The sequence below is a fragment of the Rhinolophus ferrumequinum genome, chromosome 12, assembly GCF_004115265.2.
Source record: "Rhinolophus ferrumequinum isolate MPI-CBG mRhiFer1 chromosome 12, mRhiFer1_v1.p, whole genome shotgun sequence".
Classification (NCBI taxonomy): Eukaryota; Metazoa; Chordata; class Mammalia; order Chiroptera; family Rhinolophidae; genus Rhinolophus; species Rhinolophus ferrumequinum.
This window is the reverse complement of record NC_046295.1, coordinates 55,472,610-55,482,306: the sequence shown is the minus strand read 5'-3', so window position 1 is coordinate 55,482,306 and position 9,697 is coordinate 55,472,610.

Genomic DNA, 9,697 nt, shown 5'->3' with positions numbered 1-9,697 from the left:
AAGGGGTGTGGCCCTGGGCTGGGAGGCAGGAGACTTGGGTTATAATTCCTGCTCTGACACTTGCTAACTGAGTGACCTTGGGCCATTGACCTCTCCTCTCTGAGACCCAGCTTCTCATTTATGAAATGGTGGTGAACACACTCTGCCTCCTCATGGGGGAAACTGAAGATATGATATCGTGCTTGTGGAAGCTCTAGGTAAGGTGCTCAGTGGACAATGAAGAGCAGAAAAGCAGCAGTGGTTTGGGGGTTAGGAAGCCTGGGTTTCGGACCAGGCTTTGCGACTTTCTGATCCTATGACCTTGGGAAGTCATAGAGCTTCCCAGACCTTGGTCTCCTTACCTTATAGGGATGCTAATTCGTACAGCCAGGCAGTATGGTTGTGCAGGTCAAATGGGGTACAGCATGCATAATTAGAGATACCAATCTATGGTCTCTCCTCTGGGCTCCTGGGACTTCTTAGTCCTGGGCTCCACTGTGACTTGGCATTCCACACTTCCCTTCGTGTCAGAAGCAGACACCACTACGTGAGGATGTTACTTGGGGAAACGCCTGAGAAAACAGGGAGTGAGCTGGGAAAGGATAGGAGAGTCATCACACCCCAGAAAAGTCTACTCAAATGTAGGAGAAGGGAAAGAAGGTTGGGCAGAAGTGCCCTAGACTGTCTCTAGGAAGTGCCCTAGACTGTGCTCTCGGAAGGTTCAACAAGGCTGTCAGGAAGACCTCAGGCCAAAGCAACTTGTGAGAGGAGCCCCTGTCCTTAGAGCGCATGAACACCTAGCATCCATGACACACTCAGTCACTGGTTGGCTGGAAACAGCCCCCAAGAAGTGTGGCCTCAAATATGAGTGCACAGCAGCTGGAAACTTTGCTCAATTTGGCTCCCTGTCTGCAAGGCGTATTCTCATGGCCACCTCACCTAACTGATCTTGACATCTTTCACTTGGGTACCTATGTCAGGTGCTTGGTCTCAGCCCCAAACCTCTACTCCAAAGCCTGTGCCCCACACGCACGCTTTCCTCACCCAGAACATTATAAGAACCCAGGATAATCTATTTCCCACCTCTTAGTTATATAGCAAAGGTCCAGCTGCCCTGTGCCTCTGTCTATACCTGAATGTACACGTGTATAGGTGTGCATGCTTACTTGTCAGTGTGCATGTATATGAATGGGTATATTTGCAAATGTGGGTGAGAACTTGTGAGAATTTAACAGCGATACTGTTAGCACTGTGCTAAGCATTTAACACACAGTATCTCTCATCTTTGCAACCATCTTTAAGTAGGTAAGTAGATAAGTGTCTGGGTATTATCCTCTTTTCAACTTATATGTTTTCCCCAACATGTCACTGAGATATACAAGGCAGAGCTACGGATTGAACCGGAAATGTTTGTCTTCAAAATCTGAGCTCTTGTCTTCTCCACCACACCCATACCCCCACCCTACCTACTCATATGACCCTTTGTTGCACGAAACCACATTTGTGTGCGTGCAAAAGAAAAATTAAGGCAGAGGAGGGAAATATACAGGGAGAGGTATAGATTGATCACAGATGGATGGCCGATGAAGGGAGCTATTTCCAAAAGCACACCGCAATATAATTGTATTAGTGTGTGTCAACTAGGAACATATATTGCATCCTAGTTGTACAAATTTTCTATCTCATAGGCTATGACACCAATTCTGGAGATTTTAAACAACCTGAAGCGCTGATACTTCTTGTATACTCCCACAGGAAATCCTTTTTCCTTGGTCTTCCCCCAAATCCTTGCTCCCCGGGCAAGACTTTTAGCCTGCCCTGTGGAGTTTGTTTTGTCCTGTTTGGGAGGTGTTTAAATACGAATCTACTCCAACCCTTTAGTTTTCTGACTCATTTGTCTTCGTTTCTTGGCTGTATAAAACACTAGTTTGGAGAAGTCAATTTAGAATCAGTCTCAATTATCATTTACTGAGCACAGGTACTGTGCTTGAGATTTTCATAAACGATCACATTTGGTTCTTAGCAAAATGATCCCAATTTTACAGATGAAGAACTGAAGCTCTAAGAGGTTAGGAAACTTGGTGGAGTTTTCACTCTGTTAGGAAGGGGGCAGAACAGAGACTGCAGCTGGGCCCTACAGCCCGGCTCTGTCCACTGTGTTAACACTCTCTGGGCAGAAGATATGATCTGCCCAAATATTGGGTGTTCCAGGCTGTTCATTAGTTCTTCTGAATCCTGGGAGCCTGCAGAACCAGCCAAGCCCAGGAGGGCCACTTGGGGTCAGGGCAGGTAGACTTACCTGGAAGAGAACCAGTCTGGCTATCAGCATATCCACTTTCTTCCCATTTCCTTTCGCCGCCTCCTTCCTCGCTTCACAATGAGAGTCCAACTTCTGCCAGTTCTGACTGCCATTCAAGTCTATTTTCTTTTTAAGAATTTTGAGGAAGAAAACCATCGTATACTCAAAAGGGTTCTGGTAATCACAAGTGTCTGGAGATTTCAAGCTCTTAGCGCAGAGGTGGCAAAAGTACTTTCTAGGATACTCTTACGGGCCCAAATGGCAGCTGGAGTCAACATCGCTGGTGTCTGGGCAGGTTTCCAAAGCACAGATGTAAGTGGGTGAAGGCTGTATGGATGGCCTCGATATTTGGAGAGCACTGTACAATTTGCCAGATGCTTTCAGCTCCACTCTCTCAATCCTCACAGCAGTGAGTGGTGTTACCCCTTTTCACAGCTGAGGAAACAGTTCAGAGAGCTAAATTAACTTGCCCAATGGCAGACAACGAAGGAGAGGCGGAGGTGAGACTCTAACCCAGTTCCCCTTACTGCAGGCCCAGCATCTCAGGGTTGTATGTAGGTGGTCCTCATACCTGTATCAGGGGCCAATGGCAGGGTCAGTGGAAAATAGCAAAGGAGGTTGGAAATGAGTAAGAACTTCTGTAAACGGTCAGGAAGTTGTCTTTGTTTACTTGGATTGCTATAACCAATACCATCGATGGAGTGGCTTAAACAACAGTCATTTATTTCTCACAGTTCTGGAGGCTGGAAGTCCAAGGTCAAGGTACTGGCATGGTCAGATTCTGGTGAGAGCCCTCTTACTGGTTTGCTGTCTTCTTGCTGTGTCCGCATGTGGCTGAGAAAGAAAGCAGAGAGGGGAAGCTCTCGCGTGTCTCTTCTTTCAAGAACACTAATCCCATCATACAGACTCCATCTTAATCACCTCCCCAAGACTCCATCTCCAAACACCCTCACAGTGGGGATTACGTTCTCAACATATGGATTTGAGCAGGAGGCGGGGTGCACAAACATTCAGTCCATAGCAGAAGTAGAGAGCCCTGCAGGCCTATTTCATTTAGTGCAATAAACCAGGCACTGTTCTAGGCCCTGGGGATATGGCATGAGCAAGGTCGTGTAGACCCTGCCCTAAGAGAGTCCTAGCCCAGTGGGGGAGGCCAGTGGTCAGCCAGGCGGCTCCAGCACAGAGTGAGTGATAAGCATTCTGTGAGCGAGATGTATGGGCCCTGTTGGAGCACAGGGGAGGGCACCTTACCCAGGCATGGTACTGGGCCTCTTGATTCACTTTCCAAGTATACAGAAGTGAGGTAGCATTTGGAGTAGGACGGAAAATAGAGGTGATGGCTGTGGGAAAAGAGATCCAGAAAGGCTTCCCAGAAAAGGTGGGGCATTCCTGGATCTGGGGCCTTAAAAGGTGGGTAGGATTTTGATGTGCAGAGATTTGGAGGAGAAGCATGGCAGCCTAAGGAAATGGTCTGGTCCCTGGCGGAGGTACCAATAGGGCATATGCCCAGGGGACAAGAACTCATCTCCAGAGCCTGTGGGATATGGGGTCGCAGGAGACACAGCTCGCAAAGCAGAAGGGGGAGGGCAAGTCAGGGCCTTATGTGATGTGGATTTTGTCCTCTAGGCCATTGCCAGCATTTTGAGTGAGGCAGTGACACCACTGCGCCTGCATTTTAGCAAGGTGTTTTGCAGGGCTGCTGGGATGACGTCGGGAGATGCAGGAGGGACAGGACCAGGGTCAAGTAGTGGTGTCGGTGAGAAATGGTAAGGGCATTGGTATTGGGGCAAGAGCTCAATCGGTGGAGTGGTCACCCAAGCTGGCAGCACCAGAGAGCAAGCCCCAGTCGTGTCTGAGAAGAAGTCGAAGATGCAACTGAAGGAGCCAAGTCTGTCTTTGATCCAAGGGGCAAACTGAGGGTCCAGGAATGAAAAGAAGGAGCCAGGGAACGACAGCCTGGCAAACGGAGAGACACAGGAGGAGACAAAGCAAGTGTGAGGGCCATTACTGGAAATGAGCCTCAGACTTCTAACTGAATGTGTGTGTGTGTGTGTGTGTGTGTGCGTGCGTGCACGTGCATGTGTGTGTTGGGGGGTGTTCGTGTGTGTTGAGCTGTTTGGGATACAATGTGATATATGCAGGAACATGGGCTGAGCAGGGAGGAGAGATGGCCTGGGTTAAAGGGTGACAGATGAGGAAGATAATGAGAGCTCCCTGCAAGGGTCAGGTGAGAGCCACGCAGCCAGAGCAGGTCTTAGCTCCTACACGGGCAGTCAACCCTTGCCCACCTGTTTCAAGAGAATGGAGATCAATGCACTTCCCACAGGACAGTGCTGTTCCCCTTGGTCGTGGCCAGGAAAGCAGCACCGTTAACCACATCCAGCTATCCAATCGGTCATCCAGCCACCATGTCCTGCAAACCTACTAAATGATGTCAGCGATGTGCGGCTAAAAAACCCAAAGTCTTTTTTCTAAGACTCGAGTCAAACTCCTTGCTGGCACTTTCCATAAGTTTCTAGAGGTTTTGTCCCCTGTGCTCAGCGTTGAGGAAACTGGTTTGTCTATAGTCTGATGGTTTCAGGGGATTCCTCTGAAAATTCCTGCTGTGTCCAGGAGCAAGCAGCCCGCTGGACAGTGAATGCACTGTCGGGTGAAACTCCAGATGAAAACGAGCAACGTTTCCAAGACAATCCTCCCCAGATCCTTTACAGCACTGTAATTCCTTCCTTCCTTCCTCTCCCAGCTCAGCTCGAGTTTTCTGCCCAGCCGAGTTCTGTGAGAGCATTTCAGAGCAATCCATGTCCTGCTTCACAACAGGGAGATGCTGGCAGGCTGACCCCTCCCGGCAGTGTGGTGGGTACTGTACCCACACCCCTGGGTTGTCTGTCTGCTCTCCCCACTCTCCTGCTGCTGACGCACGTGTCCTATAATAAGCCTCTGTTACTTGGAGCTGGGGCGCTCTGTAGTAAGCCGAAACCGCTACTATATTTACACCCTTTCCACATTTAGACAAAGGCTATTTTTAACAGAAGGTCTATTTGTGGGGGTTGCCCACGTCACACTCTGTTCACATGCATCTCACCATCCTGAGTCTATTATTTTGATTTCATACAGGTACAGGTCACTTTCCTGCCCTCCATCATTTTGCTTTCATTTATTCTTTCTCCTTCCTTTCTCCAATTTCCTTCCTTTCTTTTCCCAAGAGGAAATCAGAATGAGAAGTCTTTGGCAGGCTGTGTTTCCAGAGTTTTACTGGGGGCACCCAGGGCCTCATCCTCACGGAACAGAGTGGGCAATGTGGCCGAGTGCTGGGCCTGTGGACTGTTTTAAGAGCCTGCTCGTGGAGGGAGAGCACAGATCCCAATGCCCGGGGCTCCAGGATGGCCTCCAAGTTTATCTGGTCTTCCTTCTCCACGGTATTCCAGTTCTGTGTGTGTGTGTGTGTGTGTGAGAGAGAGAGAGAGAGAGAGAGAGAGAGAGAGAGAGAGAGAGAGAGAGAGAGAGAGATATATTTGGGGAGGGGTGGCTATCAAGGTCAAAAGAAAATGAGCCAATGTGTTCATAGTTCATGCACAGGCTGTGTGTGTGTGTGTGTGTGTGTGTGTGTGTGTGTGTGTGTGTTTCAGCTTAAACATTCATTTTATCAGATTAACTTTATCAGATTTATTTTTATGAAGGAGGGTTTCATACCTTCTAGATGCATGATCCATTTATGGGAAAGAGGGGTGTCATGCAGGGTGTCATGCAGGGTCTCTGGTCCCGCTCCCCATATAAGAATGCAGGATATGGCGAGGCCAAAAAGGAACACCAAAGGAGCCACAGATAGGGGAGTCGTACTACTATAGTCTCACTGACGGCTGGGTTAGAGACACAGGAAGCAGAAGCCACACGATCCGCAATCTGCCGTCGGCTTCTCTGCCAACCGACCGCACTTGTTAACTGCAATCGCGCTTGCTAGCTTAGCCACGGCAGCTATATCAGTGGCTACTGGCTGACCGGTAACAACTGACGGCCAACTAGTCACAGCTGACGGCCATCTACTACCCGAGCCAGCACCTTTCTATGTGAAGCCGAGAGCCTGGAAACTGCTCTCTGGGACTCTGTCCCCACAGGGGAGAAATCAGTGGAATTAACATGTACTAAGTGTCCACGGTGGTCAAACACTGTGCAGTTGCTGTGGAAACCTGGAGCCTGACAGTGATGCTGGGTGGTGGTCCTTCCCGCACCCAGGTTAAAGGGAGGCCCAGAGAGACTGGTGACTGCCCTAAATTCACTGAGCTGGTAAGTGGTGGTGCTAGGACTTAAATCTATGTGTTTGACTACAAACTGCATACTGGCCTACCATCTCACACCTTCCCTGCTGTTTCTTTCTCACCTCTAAAGGGTCCCAGAGAAACCCCATGTTGTCAAATCTTATTTTATTCCTCCCAACAATCAATACAGACTGTGGCTTCAGAGTGAAATATTTTTATTTATTTCTAAGAGGAAAGGGTGCTGAGATTTGAATTCGCATCAGCCTGTAGTGGAAACAGAAACAGGGCCAGTTGTAGGACAACCGGCCGTCCTTAGGCCTACGTCCGGAGGTGTCAGAAAACGCACAGAAACAAAATGCCTCCCAGGTGCCCATCATCAAGACTTTAAAGTTGCGGACTCTGGCTCAGATGTTTCCTGGAGACGCTGATAAAAGATTTTTGTCTCCTTGGTTGTCCTAGAGTCAGGAGCTCTCCGCCCGAAAACCTAGCAGCTGTCACATTAGGGCAAGTCACCTTGTTTATATTTCGTTTAATTTATTCTTCCTTAAACTGAGATAATAATACCACCTTGCCCACTCACCACTTCCTACTTTGCAGAGAAGTTTAAATAAGAGAATTGATGTGACTGTGCTGCTTCCAAAGCTGGCAAATGCTACCAGAGTGTTAGCTGCTAGTGCTGATGCTTTTATCATTAGTATAGATGTGCAAGAGGGTTCAGCAAGGCCAAGTGACATGTTCACGGTCACAAGTGGGTGGCTGAAAGAAGGACTTAATAGTCCTGTTTCCCTCTGCCAGGGTCTGAAAAGAAATCGCAGGGTCATTGGAAAGCTCGGATGCTGAGCAATAGCAATCCTGGGCCAAGTTCAGCCCAGAAATGGGGACACTGATCTGGGATGGGTCCCATCGCTCTCCCCAGCTGACCCTCCCTGCACTTCTGTCCCAACAGCTTCTCAGCAGTGTGGGTGTCCTGCCACAGTCAGAGCCGAAATCCCAGAGCAGTGACAGAGGAGCCAGTGTCATGAGGCTTCTGGTTTCAGGATATACTGGAAAGGTGAGAAGGAAGCTTGTCTTCCCATGGATCTGGGCCAGGGCCGGGTGATGGGGCCTCCCCCGCCAGGAGCTGGGATGTTCCCCAGGTGCCCGGGCATCCCCAGGTCAGGAGGGCCGCCAGCACTTTTCCAGAGCATTAACTTGGGTCATAAAATAAATCATTCAGCTCTTTTCAAGGGCCAGGTGCTTTGTCATTCAGACAAAACCAACTTCAGAATCTGTAACCTGGCAAGGCCTGTGCTCAACCGGCGTAGGGACTGTTTTGTGGGGAAGGAATGAAAGTCCCCAATAACTGCTTCTTGGAGGCCTGGATGAGAAGATCCCTTCACATTGCCATCTCTCTACACCGCAACCTCCATAATTTTGACGTCCCTGCTTTTGGCCACACCTTTCCCACCACTACCACCTGGCCTCCTTACCCCCAACCCTTGTCAGACTCCCACCTGTGTTCACGACCCGTTGCAGCTTTTACTCCTTCTGTGAAGTCTGTTCTGGTCCTCTCTCCCCCAGTTAGGAACATTGATGAGAGCCTTTTGTCAGTGCACTTGGTGAACATGGCAGCATGTCCCAGGCTGGTGGGTGCTGGAATTACCTGTACGCCCAGCCTAGAACAGAAGCAATGCACGGTGATCAATGGCACTGGAGTCAGGCTTAGTTCTCACCCTTCTCCTGAAGGGTCGAGCATAGCCTCAGGGCAGAGGGCCTTAGACAGTGTAGGAGCGGCTGTGGAGGCCCCCTGTTCCAACAGGGCCATGCGCCCCGTCTCCAGCTGCTGTCAGTGTCACCCGTTTTCCCGTTAATGACTCACAGCTGTCCCCTTCTTAGGGAAATTGTTCTCAGGAGACAGCAGCTGCCTCTCCAGGAGGTTACAACTTTTCCCCCATACCTACTCCAAATCACCCCCAGCCCAAGCAATGACCGGGTGATACAGGGATGCAAAAGAGCAGCCACCCTCACCTCCAGGGGTCCATGCTGCGGGGTACTTTAGTCTTTGGGGCATCAGGTCCACCTTCCTCCCCTCCTCAAGGATCAGGCCAAGGCTTTACCTGAGACCACAATTTAGGGTGACCGACCATCACAGTTTGCTCATCCTGGTTTTAGCACAGAAAGTTCCCAGAAAACCCCTCAGTTTGGGGCAAACAGAGCTAATTGGTCAGCCTAGACTGGGTTGTCCAATTTAATAGATAAAAATACAGGATATCCAATTAAATCCACATGTCAGATAAACAAAGCATACAATTTTTGGTATAAGTATGTCCCAGATAATACTTAGGACATACTTGAAGTAAAAAAGTCAGTCTTTTTTTAAAATCTGAAATGCAACTGTAACTGACTGCCCTATATTATGGTAGCCCTGTCCTCAATCACATGTGTTTGTCCCTTTTCCTCCCTATCCTGCCTCCCACCACCCTCCCTTGCAGGTTTCTTCTGAAAAGCGCTCTGTCAATAAACCATGGGCACCTAACACCCCATCTCGGGCTCTGCTTCTAAGGAAAATAACTCTCTCTGGTATCCACAGTGGCCACAGAAGGCCTTCCATTTCCCCGGACTCACATTCCTCTTTGGCCCAGTCTCTTAGCACTAGATGGGCAGAAAGTTCTAAGGGGGCTCTCTGGGTGAACTCGGGGGAAGCCACTGCCTTTAACTACATTCCTGCAGGACTGGCTTCCTGGAAACCTCAGGAAGACGGACACATCCAGAAATCTTTGTGACCATAGTCTCCTTTAAGGAAACTCTGTTCTCATCTATCAATGACAGAGCTAGAGTTGGTGGCTTAAGATTTGAGCCTAGTTTTCACACTCTGAAATATGAAGACTAGATGAAATGACCTCTGGGGAACCTTCCAGCTGCAACCTAGTGAGATTGGGAGTTTTCGTAAGCCCAGCATTTGTGTTTAGTTTATAAAGTACTTAACCTAGTGTCTGGCCCAGGGTAGTACTCACTAAACAGCTGCTATTAGTCTTTATCATAAGCAGTGTAATAAATAACATCTGATTCCCCAGATAACATGGGATTAATAAGAAGATACCCTATGGGGCACCCAGCTAAACAGATTTCAGTTCAAAGCCATTCAAAGATGGAGTGAGTTGTCTCAGAAGGTGGTGAGCTTCCTGTC